The sequence below is a fragment of the Gallus gallus genome, chromosome 14, assembly GCF_016699485.2.
Source record: "Gallus gallus isolate bGalGal1 chromosome 14, bGalGal1.mat.broiler.GRCg7b, whole genome shotgun sequence".
Lineage (NCBI taxonomy): Eukaryota > Metazoa > Chordata > Aves > Galliformes > Phasianidae > Gallus > Gallus gallus.
Window position 1 is genome coordinate 8,795,383 of NC_052545.1, and position 6,271 is coordinate 8,801,653.

At 39.3% G+C, this 6,271-nt stretch overlaps 1 protein-coding gene across 6 annotated transcripts in view; it reads left to right on the forward strand.

Moving 5' to 3' along the window:
* OTOA (otoancorin) overlaps window positions 1-4,742 on the forward strand; it is a 38,540-nt gene extending 33,798 nt beyond the window's left edge. For all 6 annotated transcript variants that reach the window (XM_046900848.1, XM_046900849.1, XM_046900852.1 and 3 more), the window contains one exon: window positions 127-4,742. The gene's annotated coding sequence lies outside the window, so the exon portion shown is untranslated. The remainder of the gene's footprint in view (window positions 1-126) is intronic.
* Window positions 4,743-6,271: the final 1,529 nt, after the last annotated feature.

A 6,271-nucleotide genomic window follows, 5' to 3' on the forward strand; every position in this document is an offset into this window, starting at 1 on the left:
TGATGGGCTTAAGTTAAAAATGCTAGTTAAGCAAACTAAACGCTATAGTATTCCACTCAGTGTTTAAGGCTGCAAATCAGGGTATGTCAAAAAATAGGATATTTTTCTTTGCTTTTTGATTTTCAGTGTTGTGGAGATTATGAAAAGGAGGTGCTGAAGATCTGCAGCTTAGCACAAATAGCAGAATGAAGAGGTGCTCAGATGCCTGAGTTCAACCTGGTTAATTTCTTAAAAGCAACACCTTCATCTGGCATCATGATGTGAAGTATCTCCTTTCCTTTCCTTTACCATTAACAAGTAAGATGGGATCCCTCCAAATACTTCAGAACAAATTTTATATTGCAAATGCCTTATATGTATCATGAGAAAGTTACTGAAAGATAAGTTTATATGTTAGAGAGGAGCCTGAATGACACAGAGGACGGGCAACTGGTATATTTTATCCCAATCCTTTTTATTCTGGTTTATTTGGTCATGCTATTTTAATCCATCTGTTGCATTTTCTTCTTATTGTTTATAGCCTCAGGACGGAGGCTCTTCCTGTGTGACATATTAGAAGCCACACTGAAAGTTACTGCTGTTGCAATAAAATAATTTCATCTCTGGGACAGTAGTTTAAATCCTGCTCAGCTAAGAAGTAGTCGTGTGATCTTATTTAAGCATTTTTAATAAATGTATTCCCCACAGCTGCATGTATACAACACAGAATTGTTACCACAGAGGGCAGTGCAATACTGTTAGTATTTGATGTGACAAAATGCACCGTGGAAAGCTTGTTATTTTCATCACATGATGGCCCTCTGCTTTGGTCAGGGTTGAAGGATACAGCTAGAAACTGTAGGAGAAAACTGTTCACTGGGACTATATACTACTAGGACTGTCAATCCAGCACTTTCCACAAGGTCTATAATAATTTATCATAACTATAAACCTATATACATATACATTATAAACTATAAACAAACTATAAAAATAGTTTGTGTGTCTAATGCTTTTCATGTCAGACCTAAGTATTTTAAACTATGGAAAAACAGATAAATTAAAAAATCTCTGCATGTAAATATTCATTTCTGTGTTCATCAGCATGGTTTTATGCCAAGAATTCATGGTACCATTTTCCATTTTGCCATTGCAAAAGTCCTTATTCTGGAATTAAAAAAAAGGCATTGAGCAGTCTTAAAAGTTCAATTTCTCAATTTAGGGCTGTGCTGTAGTAAATGTCTTTCAGACTTTTATTTGTATTTCTTTATGGCAAACATCAAATCTATCTTCTTTGCTCTGAAAGCAGATTTGAAAAGTTGCTACAGTTGGGAAAGGGATAGGAATAGGGCTGGAGAGAAGCAGCTGCAGCTTCTTGCTGGGGAAGGGTGAGCTTTTGCTGTTGCTGGGAGCTCCCACCACAGTCCCAGATAGTCTGTAATTCCTGCAGCAGCAGGAGCCAACCTGATTTTCAGGACTCTGTTATTGGCAAAGGAAGCAGTGAGGGCATGGCCATTTTTCACCCCCTCCTCTTCCATCTTGCCCTTTAGCAACCTGCTGCTTTAGGAACTGCCTTTGCCTATCTCTAACCCTAGAAAATGTGACATGATGTTGCAAACAATACTACATACTTTGCATTTTATGAGCAAAGAACTACTATTGCTGCAAGTTGCCTTGCAACTTTTTCTCTAGTACTAATGGTAAAATACCAGCTTTTTCCCCACTGCATTTCCTTTTCTGCATATAAACAGTAGATTGTGGCATTTCTTTAAATAGAAATAAATCCCAGCAAATACATGCGAGCACCCACTAAAGCAAAAAATGCTTTGATGGATCAAGCACATTATACTTATCTGTTTTCTCATCTTAAAAAGTCCTGCCTCATTGAAATGTGAAAGCACTAAAAGGTTGTTTGGTTTCCATAAATTACTTAACTTGAATTTTGTGTACACTTCTGTGAAGATGCAGGAGAAATATTGTCATAGTCAAGAAGAGAGACGGCATTTCCAGTTCAGCTGTGAAAGTCAGATACGTGACTTAGCTATACCAAGTGCTTCAAAAATCCATATGAGCCGAAAATAATCTTCTGTCAATCTACCTGGGAGTGATTCTGTCTGCAATTACGTGAGTCAAGAGTTCAGCTTTTAATTGGAGCAGGAATGAGCTCTTTGTTTTGTGCCATCTGTGCTGTAATTTCTTTCAAGCACAAGTGCTTTGAAATAGCTGAATTCCTTGATTATTTATTACTTTTATTAATAATTATGTTAATATCTTCACTGCATTTACATTTGGTCAAAGGCTTATCTATTTCTTATAAGAGTAGTGTAGAAAATGTAAATGCAGAGTTGCCACTGGATGTTGAATTTGCTTCATGGTGAGAGGAGAAGTCCTCTTTGGTTTGTGTGACCATGTGAGAGCATCTCGGGTGATGAGTATTGTAGAAATGTAATTTTACGTTTGCCAATGTACCTCTTATGAATGTCAAAGATGAAAAATTTCATTCTGCAAAAACTGTGCATGATATGCCTATCTCTGAATTGTTGAAAACGAATCTCTGTGAGGAGGACTTAAAGGGAACAACTACCCATTCACAGCATCTGAAAAATATCCCTGTAAAGCCGACATTATGGCTGTTGTCAGTTTTTGTACAGTATGTGGAATGTGTGACTTCTAGTGATCTCAATCTGTCACATCCGTGCTAACCAACACCTATCAGTGTGACACTCTTTTAAATATATGTATATATCCTTCCTTAATTTTAAATTTAAGAAGCCCTTTATGTCTTTGTATAATCTGCTCAAATACTCCAGAGGTAGTTATGCACTGCATCATGGCAGATTTAGTTTATCATTTGACTGCTGTGCCTGTCTTGGGATCATCACCACCCAGTTTGTTCTCCCATAACACAGCTTGCAGTCCCATCCTATTTGACTGGGATCTTGTTAGAAGTCCCATTCTATCTCCCCATCTTGAAGCACATGTGACCATGCCTTCCAGGTGTGCCAGCTGAAATATGTGGGGATATGGGAGAGATCCTACTAACTCAAAGAACTCTTGTTTCGCAACTCAGGAATAAGCAAGGAATTAACCATTACTTGGAGTGATTCACATGAATAGGTAATTCCACAGCACTGACCACAGGGCATGTGCTGGAATTATGTGCTCTTACCATCTTGTGGTTGTTGTAAATTATCATTTGAGGAATCATATCTCATTCAGCTGAAGTACCTCATCCCCTTCTGATCAACCCGAATAACCTTTCTTTTTTCCCCTCAAGAAACCCTGATTTTCTAGGCTGATATGCAAGTGTAAGCAATGAGATCTTTATCTCAGTGAAAATGTTTTTGATAAGTATGTAGTTTATTTGTTTTTTAGGAGGACTGTAGCTATGTGGGCCTAATATCTCAAGAGAGCTAAGAACCTTATTTTACTCCCTTATAGTCCTTGATTAGTAAGATACTCACTCCTCTGTCGTATGATGTAACACAACCACATGGACTGCTTAATCCACTGCTGTTCAGGTCAGGGCTCTGTCTTCCCAGTGCAACAGGAAGGAGACTGGGTAGAAAAGACAAGTCTGCAAAGAATACACACAAACTCCTAATGAAAATTAAATTTCTCTTACCCCTAGAAATATGAAATAATTCCTTGGAAAGAATATTTTGTGCACTGTTATACAGCATGTTTTAAAAAGTGCAGATAAAGGCTAAACTTTTCAAACAAATTAATGTACCATTCACATAGTTCTTTTCATATATTTTGGTAAGGTGTTTGGTCCATGATGAGACTTTATCTGCTCAGTTCCTAAACAGAGAAATTAGGAGACTAGGACTAGTTCAAATACTCTGCCAGTCCTTGTCTCTGCTGGGACCTGTAGCAGTTCTTTACCAGACAATATTTTTGTCAAAATTAACATCTTGTTTATTCTACCCAGAAGTATACAGTATGGAAATGCATTACATTTTTTTCTGCTCAGAGTACTGCTCAGCCAATGCCCATCTGTCTGTTCCTGCCCTTCGCTGTTCAGCATCATTCTGCTTTTCTGGTCCGGATTAATGAGGATTTTCTTGCCCTCATGATATAAGAACACATGGCATGCTCAGAATTTGCAATCCAAGTGACTGTACATTACAGTATTAATTGGAGAAGTTATGATCAGTGGATTTCTTGCTTTGCTGGTAGCCATGTAACATTTATTTTCTAAAATTTTAGCTGGTATTACTTACTCTAGTAGATATTTAATAGCATCTCACTTAGGATCTGAAATCTTCTCTTTGGAGGACTAAAAGAAGAGACACCAGAAGGTGTAGGGGGGAAATGTGACAATTACAGCATGGTATTTTTTTCTGGTAATCTTTTCTCTGAGAAGTGTTAACCATTGTATAAAAATGAACTGTACAAAGAATAGGCATTGCTATAGTCCAAATCATGTGTTGGCTTAATGCAGAAGGTAAAGCTGCCCTAGGTCATCTCTAACCAGAGCCTGACATGTTTTGGTATTTAATCAGACGTCAGAAAACAGTTCAGACCACAAACAAGCTCTGAATATATCCTGTATGAACTGAGAAAATAACTATTTATTCTTGTCACGATATCATTGATGCCATTGATTCTGAAAGAGGTGAATCATTTATGTAATTGTTTCCATAACTTGCTTTAATCAGAGGTTTTTCTGTGCAAGAAGTACATTCCTCTTTTTCAGGAGAGGCACCCTCTCTTGTCTCTCTAAAATGATCATTAAAATTATGTAATTTATTTCTGTACTGGGCCCTTTTCAAGCTGAGAAGGTCATTGTTTTAGAAACCTGAGATATATTCAGGAAGAGATCCATGGAAGAATGTAGCATATATTTAAGCTACAGGAGAATATGCAGCATAATGTGATGTCTGTCAGTATCTGAGTCAGTGTCCATTGAAATTCATGGACAGCTTCACTGGGATTCCGTTCTTGAGACCATCAAGAAAAGGCACTGAAGAAGCCTTCCAGCTGGCTACGAAATGTGCAGTCCGTCCACTTATTGCCACTGCCCAGGACAGCATATTTATCCCAGGTAATATTTCATGCTCTGTTACATCTTTCTAAGGGAAGATACATCTACGACTGAAGTGTTTTTAATTCTTCAAACCAGAACAGAGTGAAGATGCGATGCTGTACAGCTTCTCTCTCCCATGAGACATTGATTTCAGGCAGTACGAACTTCGGTACCTTGCTGTATCCTATGGCAATCTTTATCCACTTCTGCAGTGTCTTTTGCATCACCTGAGTACCCTGAGCTCTGACACCAGCGTGCCTTTGAGAAGCACAGGTTTTCCAGTAGAGTATCAGATGTGCTTCTCACCTTCCACTTCTTTCATCGACAAGGCAAGTGAAATGTCAGAAGCCTGGAGCTTCAGTCGGGAGCTGAGGAAAGGTGAGAATTGTTCCAAGCACTGGGGAAAGCTGAGCTTGCCTAGGGATGGCAAGCCTGTTCTGAGGCTGCCAGGGAGTTCTGCTTCCTGTCAGCTGCAGGGATATACAGGGAGGACATGACTTCCTTTTGCAGCTCCTCAGCTGAGGAGGTGCTGGAACCAGAAAGTGAAGAGATATGCCAGGTCTGCAGGCACTGTGACAGCATGCCTCTTGTTTGAGGGTAGTTTCTGATCCAGAGCTGAGGCTGAAATGTGTAGGGCCTTCTCTTCACCAGGAGTGGAAAAGACCTGTTAACACTTACATTTTCATTTCAAATGCTTGTAGCTTTGCCTTCAGTTGCTCTAAAAGGCGTGATATGCTCCCTTGTATGCCCTGAACATCTGAAGAGCTTGTCAGAGGAGAGAAAGTAAAATGAGTTAGCTTACTATTGATTCAGGTTTATCATGGCTTTACCCATTTGGTATTACTGTTGAAAGGAGAGGTTTATAGGCTTTTTAAAGAAATAGAGAAAACAGACCTGTGAAGGGGGGAGTGAAAGCAAACTAGAAAATAAAAAAAAAAGATATCTATGAAGGTCAAGTAGAAAAAGCAGCCCCAACAAAAACATTCGGAGACGGATTAAAACTAAGCAAGTATTTTTCCTAATTATTTTATGGGTCTTTCTCATGTCTGCCCTTTTTTCAGCTAACTGCAATCTCTGGTACAACAAGGAGGCTGTCATATTAGCCCTGTGGGCAAAGCTTGTGGCCACACTGGTCCTGCCTGCGGCCTGCCTCGCACTGCTAACACAGGGAGCTGTGTCCTCGGGTCTGTGCTGCACAGCAGTGCTGCCAGCTCTGGTGGGAAGCTGTGGCCCTGGAAATTTTGTGCAGCCTTTACACAG